Source organism: Pleurodeles waltl, chromosome 2_1 (genome assembly GCF_031143425.1).
Source record: "Pleurodeles waltl isolate 20211129_DDA chromosome 2_1, aPleWal1.hap1.20221129, whole genome shotgun sequence".
NCBI classification, from domain to species: Eukaryota; Metazoa; Chordata; class Amphibia; order Caudata; family Salamandridae; genus Pleurodeles; species Pleurodeles waltl.
In genome coordinates this window covers 705896824-705915326 of record NC_090438.1, presented here as the reverse complement: position 1 = coordinate 705915326, position 18503 = coordinate 705896824, and the positions used below count along the sequence as shown (strand labels likewise).

The window sequence follows — 18503 nt, the reverse complement described above, 5'->3', positions numbered from 1 at the left end:
GTCAGAATGCAAGCCGTCAGTGAAAAACTGACATGGCACACTTTTTGTGTCCCATGCCAACGTCACTGCATGTATTATACACAAGTCACTCCTACAGCCGGTCTTAGGAGCCCAAAGGCAGGGTGCATTATAATACCTGTGACAGTATGGCTGCATGAACAGATATGCCCCTGTGATGTCTGGTTCTATTACTAGATTTTGCAAGTGACCCAGGAGCCATCTTAGAACATGTACTGTACACTGGTCATCACGAGTCCCCCCTCGAGGTCAGACTTAGAATCAGCCAAGATTAGGCTGTAGATGGTCTAAACTGAATAAATAGACCTGGCTATCGGTGCTCGCTAACACCAGACCCGTGTTTGGTAATGACTCTCAGGCAGCTAATACTAAAGTATATAACTGAATTATTCACTCACTTGATGTCACAAGCCCCATCTCTATTCTAAAGAAAGGTAGCAAAGAGAAATCTGCCCCGTTGTTCAATGAACACTTAGTTATTCTTCTTTAAAAAAAAAAAAAAAAAAAAAAAAGGAGGATGCAATGGAAAGGAAGGAAGTTCGAGAGAAAATTGAAACGTAAATATGATAATGAGGCAAAGGTGGCTTACTGGGCAGCCACCTGGTTTTACCACCAAGAGATAAAAATGATCCAATCTGCTTATTACAGAGCCTTATTAGTCAAGGCAGCAGTAATGGCCCGAGGGAACTGTTTCGGATTGTAAAATGTATTAACACCCTCAAATCTCTACCTAACCCCTCAGAGGGACACTGCAAAGAACTTGCAGCCTACTTTCAGAACTAAGTTGCCTCTAAATACAGTGAACTCCTAAAGGGGAGAGAAAAGCCACCCACAATACTAGAGATAGTGCCCATGAACGAAGAAATAGAGAAACTCTATAGTTTCTCCCCAATTACTGAAGATACTTTCGTGGCCCTTTTAGGTAAAGTGAAATCTGGCTCCACTCGGGAGCCAGCCCCTCCTCATACTTTATAGGAATGAAGACAAAATTGTTCACTATCATCCGGGATTTACTATACCTCTCTATCACCACAGGCTCAGTCCCCTGAGAATGGAAACATGCGGTGGGGAAACCGGTGCTAAAAAAGGAAAGCCTTGATCCCACACTGACAGGTAATAATAGACCCATTTCCTTTTATTGGTAAAGTCCTCGAGAAGCATATCAATCAGCATCTTTCCCGGCGCTTAGAGTAGAACTCGCTCCCTGACCCGACTCAGAACAGGTTCTATCCTAAACACAGCATAGAATCAGCCATGATGTTGATGGAGAATGTAAAACGAATTCTTGACAGGTGTAAAGAAATGGCTCCCTGTTGCAGTTACCCCCCACTTTTTGCCTGATACTGATGCTGACTTGACTGAGAAGAGTGCTGGGACCCTGCTAACCAGGCCCCAGCACCAGTGTTCCTTCACCTAAAATGTACCATTGTATCCACAATTGGCACACCCTGGCATTCAGATAAGTCCCTTGTAACTGGTACTTCTAGTACCAAGGGCCCTGATGCCAAGGAAGGTCTCTAAGGGCTGCAGCATGTCTTATGCCACCCTAGAGACCCCTCACTCAGCACAGACACACTGCTTACAAGCCTGTGTGTGCTAGTGAGAACAAAATGAGTAAGTCGACATGGCACTCCCCTCAGGGTGCCATGCCAGCCTCTCACTGCCTATGCAGTATAGGTAAGACACCCCTCTAGCAGGCCTTACAGCCCTAAGGCAGGGTGCACTATACCATAGGTGAGGGTACCAGTGCATGAGCATGGTACCCCTACAGTGTCTAAACAAAACCTTAGACATTGTAAGTGCAGGGTAGCCATAAGAGTATATGGTCTGGGAGTCTGTCAAACACGAACTCCACAGCACCATAATGGCTACACTGAAAACTGGGAAGTTTGGTATCAAACTTCTCAGCACAATAAATGCACACTGATGCCAGTGTACATTTTATTGTAAAATACACCACAGAGGGCACCTTAGAGGTGCCCCCTGGAAGTTTGGTGAAACTTAACCAACTATCTGTGTAGGCTGACTGGTTCCAGCAGCCTGCCACACTAGAGACATGTTGCTGGCCCCATGGGGAGAGTGCCTTTGTCACTCTGAGGCCAGTAACAAAGCCTGCACTGGGTGGAGATGCTAACACCTCCCCCAGGCAGGAGCTGTGACACCTGGCGGTGAGCCTCAAAGGCTCACCCCTTTGTCACAGCCCAGCAGGGCACTCCAGCTTAGTGGAGTTGCCCGCCCCCTCCGGCCACGGCCCCCACTTTTGGCGGCAAGGCTGGAGGGAACAAAGAAAGCTACAAGGAGGAGTCACTGGCCAGTCAGGACAGCCCCTAAGGTGTCCTGAGCTGAGGTGACTCTGACTTTTAGAAATCCTCCATCTTGCAGATGGAGGATTCCCCCAATAGGGTTAGGATTGTGACCCCCTCCCCTTGGGAGGAGGCACAAAGAGGGTGTACCCACCCTCAGGGCTAGTAGCCATTGGCTACTAACCCCCCAGACCTAAACACGCCCTTAAATTTAGTATTTAAGGGCTACCCTGAACCCTAGAAAATTAGATTCCTGCAACTACAAGAAGAAGGACTGCCTAGCTGAAAACCCCTGCAGAGGAAGACCAGAAGACGACAACTGCCTTGGCTCCAGAAACTCACCGGCCCGTCTCCTGCCTTCCAAAGATCCTGCTCCAGCGACGCCTTCCAAAGGGACCAGCGACCTCGACATCCTCTGAGGACTGCCCCTGCTTCGAAAAGACAAGAAACTCCCGAGGACAGCGGACCTGCTCCAAGAAAGGCTGCAACTTTGTTTCCAGCAGCTTTGAAAGAACCCTGCAAGCTCCCCGCAAGAAGCGTGAGACTTGCAACACTGCACCCGGCGACCCCGACTCGGCTGGTGGAGATCCGACACCTCAGGAGGGACCCCAGGACTACTCTGATACTGTGAGTAACAAAACCTGTCCCCCCTGAGCCCCCACAGCGCCGCCTGCAGAGGGAATCCCGAGGCTTCCCCTGACCGCGACTCTTTGAATCCAAAGTCCCGACGCCTGGGAGAGACCCTGCACCCGCAGCCCCCAGGACCTGAAGGACCGGACTTTCACTGGAGAAGTGACCCCCAGGAGTCCCTCTCCCTTGCCCAAGTGGAGGTTTCCCCGAGGAATCCCCCCCTTGCCTGCCTGCAGCGCTGAAGAGATCCCGAGATCTCTCATAGACTAACATTGCGAACCCGACGCTTGTTTCTACACTGCACCCGGCCGCCCCCGCGCTGCTGAGGGTGAAATTTCTGTGTGGGCTTGTGTCCCCCCCGGTGCCCTACAAAACCCCCCTGGTCTGCCCTCCGAAGACGCGGGTACTTACCTGCAAGCAGACCGGAACCGGGGCACCCCCTTCTCTCCATTCTAGCCTATGTGTTTTGGGCACCACTTTGAACTATGCACCTGACCGGCCCTGAGCTGCTGGTGTGGTGACTTTGGGGTTGCTCTGAACCCCCAACGGTGGGCTACCTTGGACCAAGAACTGAACCCTGTAAGTGTCTTACTTACCTGGTAAAACTAACAAAAACTTACCTCCCCCAGGAACTGTGAAAATTGCACTGTGTCCACTTTTAAAGTAGCTATTTGTCAATACCTTGAAAAGTATACATGCAATTGAAATGATTCAAAGTTCCTAATGTACTTACCTGCAATACCTTTCAAACAAGATATTACATGTTAAATTTGAACCTGTGGTTCTTAAAATAAACTAAGAAAAGATATTTTTCTATAACAAAACCTATTGGCTGGATTTGTCTCTGAGTGTGTGTACCTCATTTATTGTCTATGTGTATGTACAACAAATGCTTAACACTACTCCTTGGATAAGCCTACTGCTCGACCACACTACCACAAAATAGAGCATTAGTATTATCTATTTTTACCACTATTTTACCTCTAAGGGGAACCCTTGGACTCTGTGCATGCTATTCCTCACTTTGAAATAGCACATACAGAGCCAACTTCCTACATTGGTGGATCAGCGGTGGGGTACAAGACTTTGCATTTGCTGGACTACTCAGCCAATACCTGATCACACGACAAATTCCAAAATTGTCATTAGAAATTGATTTTTGCAATTTGAAAAGTTTTCTAAATTCTTAAAAGACCTGCTAGGGCCTTGTGTAAGATCCTGTTTAGCATTTCTTTTAGAGTTTAAAAGTTTGTAAAAGTTTGAATTAGATTCTAGAACCAGTTGTAGATTCTTAAAAAGTATTCCAACTTTTAGAAGCAAAATGTCTAGCACAGATGTGACTGTGGTGGAACTCGACACCACACCTTACCTCCATCTTAAGATGAGGGAGCTAAGGTCACTCTGTAAAATAAAGAAAATAACAATGGGCCCCAAACCTACCAAAATACAGCTCCAGGAGCTTTTGGCAGAGTTTGAAAAGGCCAACCCCTCTGAGGGTGGCAACTCAGAGGAAGAGGATAGTGACTTGGAGGAAAATTCCCCCCTACCAGTCCTATCTAGGGAGAACAGGGTCCCTCAAACCCGGACTCCAAAAATAATAGTCAGATGCTGGTTCCCTCACAGGAGAGACCAACACCTCTGAAATCACTGAGGATATCTCCAGTGAAGATGACCCCCTGTTAGCCAGGATGGTCAAAAGATTGGCTTTGGAAAAGCAGCTCCTAGCCATAGAAAGGGAAAGAAAAGAGATGGGCCTAGGTCCCATCGATGGTGGCAGCAACTTAAATAGGGTCAGAGATTCTCCTGACATCCTAAAAATCCCCAAAGGGATTGTAACAAAATATGAAGATGGTGATGACATCACCAAATGGTTCACAGCTTTTGAGAGGGCTTGTGTAACCAGAAAAGTAAACAGATCTCACTGGGCTGCTCTCCTTTGGGAAATGTTCACTGGAAAGTGTAGGGATAGACTCCTCACACTCTCTGGAAAAGATGCAGAATCTTATGACCTCATGAAGGGTACCCTGATTGAGGGCTTTGGATTCTCCACTGAGGAGTATAGAATTAGATTCAGGGGGGCTCAAAAATCCTCGAGCCAGACCTGGGTTGATTTTGTAGACTACTCAGTAAAAACACTAGATGGTTGGTTAACTGGAAATGAAGTGTGTGACTATGTTGGGCTTTATAATTTGTTTATGAAAGAACACATTTTAAGTAACTGCTTCAATGAAAAGTTGCATCAGTATCTGGTAGACCTAGGTCCAATTTCTCCCCAAGAATTGGAAAAGAAGGCAGACCACTGGGTCAAGACTAGGGTAACCAAAACTTCCACTGGGGGTGACCAAAAGAAAGGGGTTACAAAACCTCCCCAGGAGGAAGTGGGTGACACTAGAAACAAAGAAAAAGAGTCCTCTGTAGGCCCCCAAAAACCAGAACAGGTGGGTGGGCCCCAAGACACAACCCAAAACAAAGGTGGGTACCAGGGTAAGAACTGGGATGCCACTAAGGCATGGTGCCACAACTGTAAACAGTCTGGGCACCACACCAAGGAAACTTCTTGTCCCAAAAACAAACCCCAGAACAAAATTCCAGGGGTAACCAGTGTAGCCATGGGAGATGACTCCTCAGATGAGGAGGTCTTCATAGCCTTCAACTGGAAACAGGGCCCAACAGGTGAGTTGGAGATTCCAGAGGGAAGTAGACACTTCCACCACCTACTGGTGAATGGAATCCCAACCACTGCCCTGAGAGACACTTGTGCCAGTCACACTATTGTGCATGACAGGCTGGTGCTCTCAAACCAGTACATCCCAGGTGAGACTGCCAGGGTAAGAGTTAGCCTAGACAGGGTCACTAAGAGGCCTGTGGCTTTAGTACCCATAGAAGTGGGTGGCACTCTTAGCTGGAGAAGGGTAGTAGTCAGTACAGACCTCCCCCTTGATTGTCTCCTTGGAAATGACTACCCAGAGGTTAGTCAGAGCCCAAGAGAGGAACTGGTCCAGTGCCAGTCCTCTCCCAAGGATTCTGGAAGTCCTGCCTCTGCAGTAAATGCAAGCAGGCCCCAGAAGAAGAAGAAAAGAAAACAGAGTAGGAAGGGTGGACAACCTTTAGCCAAGGTTACAGCAAGCCAAGGAGATTCTGCTCCAGTAGGGGAGAACTCCAAAAATGGCCCTGATAAAGTCCAACCTGACCCACAAGAAGTCCTGGCTAGTCAGGCAACTGTTAAACCTGAGTGGGTGGCTCCTCAGCTAACAGAAGAAAGAGTGGAAGAAGGGTGTTTACTACAAGATGTGGTAACCCCCCACTCTAATACAGCAGACAGGCAACCTGAACCCAAAGAGGCCTGTAACTTAGCCCCTTCCCTTTTAGGTGAAGAGCTAAAGGTGTGGTTCTGGGCACTGACAGCTGTCAGTGGCCTCTGCTGGGTGTTAGCCTTTATGGCTGCACTATCCTTAGCATGGTGGTCTGACCCCATGCCAAATAGCAAGTTAGGCCCCCTGACCCTATTGGTCATGGTGGGGTTACTCCAGCTCTGGGTAACCTCTCTGGGTAAGCTAGGGGTAACCCTGGCCAAGATAAGGTTAGCAGAGGTGGATACCTCTAAGACCAAAATAGAAAGAATGGGTGGAGACATTGAAGAGGCAGACAAGAGGCAATTCAGACTAGGTCCTATCACTGTGGAAGTAGGTCAGTTCCCCAAAGGGAATGACCTGAACAGAAGGATGTAAGGCAGAGTAGGCCCTGCAACTAACCAGCCTATTTCTCCTACTCTTCCTCGCCTGACAGACTAGGAAGACTCTCCCAGCTTGGGCTGAGTCTCCTGGCCTGTGGGCTGGGGGGGGGCTTGTGTAAAGAAATGGCTCCCTGTTGCAGTTACCCCCCACTTTTTGCCTGATACTGATGCTGACTTGACTGAGAAGAGTGCTGGGACCCTGCTAACCAGGCCCCAGCACCAGTGTTCCTTCACCTAAAATGTACCATTGTATCCACAATTGGCACACCCTGGCATTCAGATAAGTCCCTTGTAACTGGTACTTCTAGTACCAAGGGCCCTGATGCCAAGGAAGGTCTCTAAGGGCTGCAGCATGTCTTATGCCACCCTAGAGACCCCTCACTCAGCACAGACACACTGCTTACAAGCCTGTGTGTGCTAGTGAGAACAAAATGAGTAAGTCGACATGGCACTCCCCTCAGGGTGCCATGCCAGCCTCTCACTGCCTATGCAGTATAGGTAAGACACCCCTCTAGCAGGCCTTACAGCCCTAAGGCAGGGTGCACTATACCATAGGTGAGGGTACCAGTGCATGAGCATGGTACCCCTACAGTGTCTAAACAAAACCTTAGACATTGTAAGTGCAGGGTAGCCATAAGAGTATATGGTCTGGGAGTCTGTCAAACACGAACTCCACAGCACCATAATGGCTACACTGAAAACTGGGAAGTTTGGTATCAAACTTCTCAGCACAATAAATGCACACTGATGCCAGTGTACATTTTATTGTAAAATACACCACAGAGGGCACCTTAGAGGTGCCCCCTGGAAGTTTGGTGAAACTTAACCAACTATCTGTGTAGGCTGACTGGTTCCAGCAGCCTGCCACACTAGAGACATGTTGCTGGCCCCATGGGGAGAGTGCCTTTGTCACTCTGAGGCCAGTAACAAAGCCTGCACTGGGTGGAGATGCTAACACCTCCCCCAGGCAGGAGCTGTGACACCTGGCGGTGAGCCTCAAAGGCTCACCCCTTTGTCACAGCCCAGCAGGGCACTCCAGCTTAGTGGAGTTGCCCGCCCCCTCCGGCCACGGCCCCCACTTTTGGCGGCAAGGCTGGAGGGAACAAAGAAAGCTACAAGGAGGAGTCACTGGCCAGTCAGGACAGCCCCTAAGGTGTCCTGAGCTGAGGTGACTCTGACTTTTAGAAATCCTCCATCTTGCAGATGGAGGATTCCCCCAATAGGGTTAGGATTGTGACCCCCTCCCCTTGGGAGGAGGCACAAAGAGGGTGTACCCACCCTCAGGGCTAGTAGCCATTGGCTACTAACCCCCCAGACCTAAACACGCCCTTAAATTTAGTATTTAAGGGCTACCCTGAACCCTAGAAAATTAGATTCCTGCAACTACAAGAAGAAGGACTGCCTAGCTGAAAACCCCTGCAGAGGAAGACCAGAAGACGACAACTGCCTTGGCTCCAGAAACTCACCGGCCCGTCTCCTGCCTTCCAAAGATCCTGCTCCAGCGACGCCTTCCAAAGGGACCAGCGACCTCGACATCCTCTGAGGACTGCCCCTGCTTCGAAAAGACAAGAAACTCCCGAGGACAGCGGACCTGCTCCAAGAAAGGCTGCAACTTTGTTTCCAGCAGCTTTGAAAGAACCCTGCAAGCTCCCCGCAAGAAGCGTGAGACTTGCAACACTGCACCCGGCGACCCCGACTCGGCTGGTGGAGATCCGACACCTCAGGAGGGACCCCAGGACTACTCTGATACTGTGAGTACCAAAACCTGTCCCCCCTGAGCCCCCACAGCGCCGCCTGCAGAGGGAATCCCGAGGCTTCCCCTGACCGCGACTCTTTGAATCCAAAGTCCCGACGCCTGGGAGAGACCCTGCACCCGCAGCCCCCAGGACCTGAAGGACCGGACTTTCACTGGAGAAGTGACCCCCAGGAGTCCCTCTCCCTTGCCCAAGTGGAGGTTTCCCCGAGGAATCCCCCCCTTGCCTGCCTGCAGCGCTGAAGAGATCCCGAGATCTCTCATAGACTAACATTGCGAACCCAACGCTTGTTTCTACACTGCACCCGGCCGCCCCCGCGCTGCTGAGGGTGAAATTTCTGTGTGGGCTTGTGTCCCCCCCGGTGCCCTACAAAACCCCCCTGGTCTGCCCTCCGAAGACGCGGGTACTTACCTGCAAGCAGACCGGAACCGGGGCACCCCCTTCTCTCCATTCTAGCCTATGTGTTTTGGGCACCACTTTGAACTCTGCACCTGACCGGCCCTGAGCTGTTGGTGTGGTGACTTTGGGGTTGCTCTGAACCCCCAACGGTGGGCTACCTTGGACCAAGAACTGAACCCTGTAAGTGTCTTACTTACCTGGTAAAACTAACAAAAACTTACCTCCCCAAGGAACTGTGAAAATTGCACTAAGTGTCCACTTTTAAAGTAGCTATTTGTCAATACCTTGAAAAGTATACATGCAATTGAAATGATTCAAAGTTCCTAATGTACTTACCTGCAATACCTTTCAAACAAGATATTACATGTTAAATTTGAACCTGTGGTTCTTAAAATAAACTAAGAAAAGATATTTTTCTATAACAAAACCTATTGGCTGGATTTGTCTCTGAGTGTGTGTACCTCATTTATTGTCTATGTGTATGTACAACAAATGCTTAACACTACTCCTTGGATAAGCCTACTGCTCGACCACACTACCACAAAATAGAGCATTAGTATTATCTATTTTTACCACTATTTTACCTCTAAGGGGAACCCTTGGACTCTGTGCATGCTATTCCTCACTTTGAAATAGCACATACAGAGCCAACTTCCTACAACAGGGGACGAATGACCTGTACATGCTTCGCCCTGTTAAGAACACTGCGAAAAAGTCTGGATTTACTACCTGAACTATCCAGAAGAGTTTTAGTCCAGGCACTAATTTTGTCCTGCTTGGACTACGGGAACTCCAAAAAGCTGCAGCCAGGACAATCCTCGAGCTACCCAAATTCTCATCAGCCAAGGAGGCCTTGACCTCTCTGCACTGGCTCCCATGGGAGAAAAGAATAGAATTCAAAACACCGTGCATAACTCACAGGGCAATTAATAACAGGGGAGCTAAGATGATCAAGGATTTTCTCAATGCTTTTACGCTCAGTAGGACATTAAGGTCCTCTAACAATGGTCTGCTAAAGGTCCAGTGTAGGAAGTTGGCTCTGTATGTACTATTTCAAAGTAAGAAATAGTGTGCACAGAGTCCAAGGGTTCCCCTTAGAGGTAAGATAATGGCAAAACTAGATAATTCTATCTATTTTGTGATAGTGTGGTCGAGCAGTAGGATTATCAGAGGGTGGTGTTAAGCATTTGTTGTACACACACAGGCAACAAATGAGGAACACATACTCAAAGACTTACTCCAAGCCAATAGGCTTTTATATTGAAAAATATATTTTCTTAGTTTAAGAACCACAGGTTCAAGATTTGCAGTTAATACTTTAAATGTAAGGTACTTCACTTAGCTACTTTAGGAACTTTGAATGAAAACAATATCATGTACAGTCTTTGTAAAAACGGCAATAAGCTATTTTCAAAGTGGACACAGTGCAAAAATCAAAAGTTCCTGGGGGAGGTAAGTAAAGGTTAGTTTTGGAGGTAAGTAAAACACTTACAAGTCTAAAGTGTTGGGCATAGGCAAGCCCACCGTTGGGTCGTTCAAGGCAATCCCAAAGTTACCACACCAGCAGCTCAGGGCCGGTCAGGTGCAGAGGTCAAAGAGGTGCCCAAAACACATAGGCGCCTATGGGGAACAGGGATGCTCCAGTTCCAGTCTGCCAGCAGGTAAGTACTTGCATCCTCGGGGGCAGACCAGGGGGGTTTTGTAGAGCACGGGGGAGACACGAGAATGTACACAAAGTACACCCTCAGCAGCACAGGGGCAGCTGGGTGCAGTGAGTAAAGCAGGTGTTGGGTTTCTGGTAAGGATCAATTGAGGGACCCAGGGGTCACTCTAGCGATGCAGGCAGGCACACGGAGGGGCTTCTCGGGACAGCCACCACCTGGGCCTGGGCTAGGCAGAGGGTCGCCTGAGGGTCACTCCTGCGTTGAAGTTCGGTTCCTTCAGGTCCTGGGGGCTGCGGGTGCGGTGTTGGTTCCAGGCGTCGGGTCCCTTGTTACAGGCAGTCGCGGTCCGAGGGAGCCTCTGGATTCTCTCTGCAGGCGTCGCTGTGGGGGCTCAGGGGGGTCGTCTCTGGTTACTCACTGGCTTGCAGTCGCCGGGGAGTCCTCCCTGAGGTGTTTGTTTTCTGCAGGTCGAGCCGGGGGCGTCAGGTGCAGAGTGTGAAGTCTCACGCTTCCGGCGGGAAACGTGAAGTCTTTGGAAGTTGCTTCTTTGTTGCAAGAAAGTTGCAGATTGTTGAACAGGGCCGCTGTTCACGGGAGTTTCTTGGTCCTTGGTTGCAGGGCAGTCCTCCGAGGCTTCAGAGGTCGCTGGTCCCTGCTGGATGCGTCGCTGTTGCAGTTTTCTTCGAAGTTGGGAGACAGGCCGGTAGGGCTGGGGCCAAATCAGTTGTCATCTTGGTCTTCACTGCAGGGCTTCAGATCAGCAGTCCTTCTTCTGGTTAAGGTTGCAGGAATCTAGTTTCCAAGGTTCTGGGGAGCCCCTAAATACTGAATTTGGGGGGTGTTTAGGTCTGGGAGGGCAGTAGCTAATGGCTACTGTCCTTGAGGGTGGCTACACCCTCCTTGTGCCTCCTACCTGAGGGGAGGGGGGCACATCCCTAATCCTGTTTGGGGAATCCTCCAAAACCAAGATGGAGGATTTCTAAAGGCAGGGGTCACCTCAGCTCAGGGAACCTTAGGGGCTGTCCTGACTGGTGGGTGGCTCCTCCTTGTTTTTCTCATTATCTCCCCTGGGCTTGCCACCAAAAGTGGGGGCTGTGTCCAGGGGGCGGGCATCTCCACTAGCTGGAGTGCCCTGGGGCATTTTAACACAAAGCTTGAGCCTTTGAAGTTCATTGCTAGGTGTTACAGTTCCTGCAGGGGGGAGGTGTTAAGCACCTCCACACAGAGCAGGCTTTTGTTTCTGTCCTCAGAGAGCACAAAGGTTCTCACCCCAGGGGGTCAGAAACTAGTCTCTCAGCAGCAGGCTGGCACAGACCAGTCAGTCCTGAACTGAAGGATTGGGTAAAATACAGTAGCCTATTGCCAACTAACCTTCACGCCCTTTAACACCCCTAAACTGAGAATTTAGGGGGGCCCTCTGACTCCAGGAAAACAGATCAAGTCCAGACTCGACTACTAGGAGCTAAGGAAGAAGAAGGACCGAAGAGCGTGAAAACTGAAGACCTGCACCAACAGTGGCACAACACCCTGCACTTTGACCATCGCTGGGACCAACTTTGGAAAGAGCTGCACATCCTAAAACCCTTGGAGGACTGCCCAGCACCTCAACAACCAGGATAGATCTCCCTTGGAGAAGAAGAGCTTCTTCCCTGAATCCACAGACACTGCTCGCAAAGTCCAGTACTCTGCCCTGTTGGCCATCAGGCCCACTGAGGGAACAATGGGCCAAGAGACAATTGTTTGGAGCTTAGGAGGTCAGCCCCGCTACTTCACCAAGGTCCTGAGATGCTGACCCCCTCCCGGAGTCTCCCTATACCTATACTCGGGGCACCGTAACCCTTACAGCAACCAAGGCATGTTGGTGGTTCAATCCAGATTTCAACAGCACCTAAGCAAACCTGCTTCGAGGAATCCACAACGCCAGTCAAATGGAGGGGCCCCACTGCCCTGTTTCTTCTCTTCACCAGGTCACCAAGACCCAGAGTGAGTCTTTGACCACCATGACCCTCCGCTCAAAGTACCACTGCACCTGAGACCCACAGCCCAGGTCAGAGGGAGGCAACGGTGCCAACAGAGTCCAGAGACCCTCAGGAACTGAGCCCACCCTTGGGTTTTGCCAGTACCTGCCTGCAGCCTCTGTCTGCGGGAACCAAGAACCCGTGAGGATTTTCCACAGAGCGACCCTGCCAGACAAAGCACCACTACACATAAGCCCGCCTAGCCGGGGTTGGAGTGGACTGAGAGTTCCCGGGTGCCCAAGACCCTCAAGACCTATGCCCCCTGTCGTTTCACCTGGACTGGTCCCCCGAGTCCCTGCTTGCAGCCTCTTTTCAACAGAAACTTTTTAACATTGACTTCAAAGGTGCACCAATGCCAAAAAGCACCTCTGCACCCGGATGCTCCAGAGCTGACCGAGGTGGCCTTTCTGTGCTGCCTTGGACCATGCCGCATACTTACCTTAAGTCCAGAAGAACAGTCCTGTAAGTCGTTGCCAAGGGAACAAATGCAGTATATGTTTTTCCCAACAGGATAACATTACCGCTTTAAAGATACAACACAGTGCATCTTCCAAGTCTTGAAAACTCACTATCTTTAAAAGTACTTACACAATGACAATGATCTTGCTGTCTAAATTAATATAAAATGTGTTATTTTTATAAATTGGTGCTGGATTTCTTTATTGTGTGTGTCTTGCTGTGTGTGTGTGTCTTGCTGTGTGTGTGTGTCTCGCTGTGTGTGTGTGTCTCGCTGTGTGTGTGTGTCTCGCTGTGTGTGTGTGTCTCGCTGTGTGTGTGTGTCTCGCTGTGTGTGTGTGTCTCGCTGTGTGTCTGTGTCTGTGTGTCTGTGTGTGTGTGTGTGTGTGTGTGTGTGTTAGTGTGTGTGTGTGTTAGTGTGTTAGTGTGTTAGTGTGTTAAATGCTTAACACTTTTTCTCTGATGAGCCTAAATGCTTGCCCACACCACTAATAAAGAGCGCTTCTAGGGTTATTATTCTAACCCGGTCAGCTAATAAGGGAGGCCCTGGACTATCTGCAAAGTGTCCCCCTGCAACACTCAGGAGCAGTTTAGCCTTTCTAACCTTGTAAACATTTCCATGCTGTAGGAAGTTGGCTCTGTATGTGCTATTTCAAAGTAAGGAATAGCATGCACAGAGTCCAAGGGTTCCCCTTAGAGGTAAAATAGTGGTAAAAATAGATAATACTAATGCTCTATTTTGTGGTAGTGTGGTCGAGCAGTAGGCTTATCCAAGGAGTAGTGTTAAGCATTTGTTGCACATAGACAATAAATGAGGTACACACACTCAGAGACAAATCCAGCCAATAGGTTTTGTTATAGAAAAATATATTTTCTTAGTTTATTTTAAGAACCACAGGTTCAAATTTAACATGTAATATCTTGTTTGAAAGGTATTGCAGGTAAGTACATTAGGAACTTTGAATCATTTCAATTGCACGTATACTTTTCAAGTTATTCACAAATAGCTATTTCAAAAGTGGACACTTAGTGCAATTTTCACAGTTCCTGGGGGAGGTAAGTTTTTGTTAGTTTTACTAGGTAAGTAAGACACTTACAGGGTTCAGTTCTTGGTCCAAGGTAGCCCACCGTTGGGGGTTCAGAGCAACCCCAAAGTTACCACACCAGCAGCTCAGGGCCGGTCAGGTGCAGAGTTCAAAGTGGTGCCCAAAACGCATAGGCTTCAATGGAGAGAAAGGGGTGCCCCGGTTCCAGTCTGCCAGCAGGTAAGTACCCGCGTCTTCGGAGGGCAGACCAGGGGGGTTTTGTAGGGCACCGGGGGGGACACAAGCCCACACAGAAATTTCACCCTCAGCGGCGCGGGGGCGGCCGGGTGCAGTGTTAGAACAAGCGTCGGGTTTGTAATGGAAGTCAATGAGAGATCAAGGGATCTCTTCAGCGCTGCAGGCAGGCAAGGGGGGGGCTTCCTCGGGGAAACCTCCACTTGGGCAAGGGAGAGGGAATCCTGGGGGTCACTTCTGCAGTGAAAGTCCGGTCCTTCAGGTCCTGGGGGCTGCGGGTGCAGGGTCTTTTCCAGGCGTCGGGACTTAGGTTTCAGAGAGTCGCGGTCAGGGGAAGCCTCGGGATTCCCTCTGCAGGCGGCGCTGTGGGGGCTCAGGGGGGACAGGTTTTGGTACTCACAGTCGTAGAGTAGTCCGGGGGTCCTCCCTGAGGTGTTGGTTCTCCACCAGCCGAGTCGGGGTCGCCGGGTGCAGTGTTGCAAGTCTCACGCTTCTTGCGGGGAGATTGCAGGGGTTTTTAAAGCTGCTCCTTTGGATAAACTTGCAGTCTTTTTGGAGCAGGTCCGCTGTCCTCTGGAGTTTCTTGTCGTCGTCGAAGCAGGGCAGTCCTCAGAGGATTCAGAGGTCGCTGGTCCCTTTGGAAGGCGTCGCTGGAGCAGAGTTCTTTGGAAGGCAGGAGACAGGCCGGTGAGTTTCTGGAGCCAAGGCAGTTGTTGTCTTCTGGTCTTCCTCTGCAGGGGTTTTCAGCTAGGCAGTCCTTCTTCTTGTTGTTGCAGGAATCTAATTTTCTAGGGTTCAGGGTAGCCCTTAAATACTAAATTTAAGGGCGTGTTTAGGTCTGGGGGGTTAGTAGCCAATGGCTACTAGCCCTGAGGGTGAGTACACCCTCTTTGTGCCTCCTCCCAAGGGGAGGGGGTCACATCCCTAATCCTATTGGGGGAATCCTCCATCTGCAAGATGGAGGATTTCTAAAAGTTAGAGTCACCTCAGCTCAGGACACCTTAGGGGCTGTCCTGACTGGCCAGTGACTCCTCCTTGTTATTCTCATTATTTTCTCCGGCCTTGCCGCCAAAAGTGGGGGCCGGGGCCGGAGGGGGCGGGCAACTCCACTAGCTGGAGTGTCCTGCGGTGCTGTGACAAAGGGGTGAGCCTTTGAGGCTCACCGCCAGGTGTTACAGCTCCTGCCTGGGGGAGGTGTTAGCATCTCCACCCAGTGCAGGCTTTGTTACTGGCCTCAGAGTGACAAAGGCACTCTCCCCATGAGGCCAGCCACATGTCTCTAGTGTGGCAGGCTGCTGGAACCAGTCAGCCTACACAGATAGTCGGTTAAGTTTCAGGGGGCACCTCTAAGGTGCCCTCTGTGGTGTATTTTACAATAAAATGTACACTGGCATCAGTGTGCATTTATTGTGCTGAGAAGTTTGATACCAAACTTCCCAGTTTTCAGTGTAGCCATTATGGTGCTGTGGAGTTCGTGTAAAACAGACTCCCAGACCATATACTCTTATGGCTACCCTGCACTTACAATGTCTAAGGTTTTGCTTAGACACTGTAGGGGCCCAGTGCTCATGCACTGGTACCCTCACCTATGGTATAGTGCACCCTGCCTTAGGGCTGTAAGGCCTGCTAGAGGGGTGTCTTACCTATACTGCATAGGCAGTGAGAGGCTGGCATGGCACCCTGAGGGGAGTGCCATGTCGACTTACTCATTTTGTTCTCACTAGCACACACAAGCTGGTAAGCAGTGTGTCTGTGCTGAGTGAGGGGTCTCTAGGGTGGCATAATACATGCTGCAGCCCTTAGAGACCTTCCTTGGCATCAGGGCCCTTGGTACTAGAGGTACCAGTTACAAGGGACTTATCTGGATGCCAGGGTGTGCCAATTGTGGAATCAAAAGTACAGGTTAGGGAAAGAACACTGGTGCTGGGGCCTGGTTAGCAGGCCTCAGCACACTTTCAATTCAAAACATAGCATCAGCAAAGGCAAAAAGTCAGGGGGTAACCATGCCAAGGAGGCATTTCCTTACACATGCTCATCAGGTTTTCTTATTTCTTATTTTCGCTCTCGTTCGCACTTTTTCATAATTCACAAGTGTGATCCAAAGGTTTTAAATGGGAGCAAAACAAATCAGAACACTTTTCATGGTAATGTCCCAATGACAAATATTTGCAGAAACACTATATAGTTTTATCGGTAAAACTGGATGTCACTTGGAACGTTTGTGGCTATTTCAGTGTAAAATGTGCTGATTGGAAATGACAGTGCACTACCACTTCATGCTTTAGTTATATATTCATTAAAACCATTAGACCCATGATTAGAGAAACATTCTTGCATGCTGCAAGTGAACTAAGAGCAGGACCACTAGAATTATGCAGGAGAGGTCCAATTATGCAGCAGGGTTGAGTAAATAATGCAGCAAGAAAAGGCAAATTATGCAGCATAATGCAACACATTTTGCAATAATATCACTTCATTATTCTGTCATTTTTAAAGTTGGTAACACTCTCTAAACATTTGGTGCACCCATTAGTACCAATTTAGCACACAGATATAGCAATAAGCAATGGAAAGGTGACTAGTCCACCTTTGCAAAGGGCCTTTCACTGCGCGGCAGCACATGTAATCGCATATTTTTTATTTATTTTTTTAAACTGTTTTTATTGATTATTATAAACTGTAAACAAACAGTACAGTGCCGACATGTCCAATAAGAAAAGGAAATGTAGTTTGTGGTACATCATAATGACGAAATCAAGCATGTATGAAACATGGGCCAGCCTCATTCCATACACAAGAAAGAAAACCCACTCCTCCCGGCCATCACCCTCACCCCTAGGAATCCACATGAGACCAAAACACAATATGCAATCTATGGGAAGTCAGGGTAATAAGGCAGAAACCATAGTTGATTGTCTCCAAAACACTGGATACATTATACACCATCGCCCATCCTCAGCCTCAGTACTGTCAGCAGAGACCACCTCCACCACACCAGAAATTCGCTCCAGCAGAGAGCCCCACACCTCCAAATCCGTGACCACCTTGTCATCCCTACGCGTGCAGCTCATGTGTTGTTCCTCAGCCACACCCCATTCCTGTAGGTCTCGTATCCATTCGGAAAGCAGTGGAACCCGGGCACTCATCCATCCAATCGCTACCCTACGCCTAGCCAGTACAAGTGCAAGTTGCGCTAGCTTATATGGAATAGTACGACCTCTCGGTTTCTGGAACACTCCAAACAGACAAGCCATGGGCGTCACCTCTATCCCCAGGCCAGTCACATCCACAACCCTTTCCACCACATCATACCAAAACCGGTTCCCCGGCCTACAAACCCAGGCCAGGTGCAAGAAAGAAGCACCAATCAAGCCACACCGAGGACACCCTACTTTGCGTCCCGGGTCGATCCAATTTAAACGACTGGGTGTGAGATAAGTCCTAAGTACAAAGTTAAAGTGAAGCAACTTAAATCTATTGTTACATGATACCTTACGCACCATAGACAACGCTAAGTCCCAATCAGCATCAGACAGAGGAGCACCCAGATCCTTCTCCCAAGCCCTGCGACCCACTCCCACCACCACCGCCGCCGCCTGATCTTCACGTAGCGCCCCGTAGAAGGGAGTAGTCAGGTGCAACTCATCGCCCCAATTAAGCTGGCCACAGGTGCCACCGGAACCCCACTCCATACTTCACGCACCAAACTTTCAATCTTAGAACATTGAAGGAATTGACCGGGTCCCAGACTGAACAAATCCCTGGCCTCAGCAAAACAGATGAACTCACCGGTGAGATAAAGATCACCCACTACTTCACAACCTCCCGTTCTCCAGGCTTCCACAGACATCAACTGCTCCATTTCCTGGTTTGGCTGAAGATCCCATATTCTCAATTACCAGTCAAAAGGGGCCCGTTTAAGCACATGTTTGACAGCCTGTACCAGATCCCGGCAGTGACCCTTGCCAATTGTGGAACGATAGCGGCAGACCTTCCACCTGCCATCAAGAGATATACCAGTGCCTGTCTATCCAACCCTCCAGCGAACAGTCTTGTCTCCCAGTTATCAGTACCTGTCAGCCACTTAGCAGCAAACTGCAAATGGGCAGCATAACAGTAATGTCTAAGATTAGATATAGCCAGCCCTCCACATTCAAGTGTACCCTGCAAAACTGACAATGCCACTATACTACATCGGCCAGCCCACACCAAGGAAATTAAAAGGCTGTCCAACCTGCGAAAGAACTG

The 18503-nt window shown here is 49.4% G+C and overlaps 1 protein-coding gene across 1 annotated transcript in view; it reads right to left on the bottom strand.

The window, feature by feature from the left end:
* LOC138267822 (tRNA selenocysteine 1-associated protein 1-like) overlaps window positions 1-18503 on the bottom strand; it is a 207894-nt gene that overhangs the window by 95118 nt on the left and 94273 nt on the right. The gene's annotated exons all lie outside the window — the stretch shown is intronic.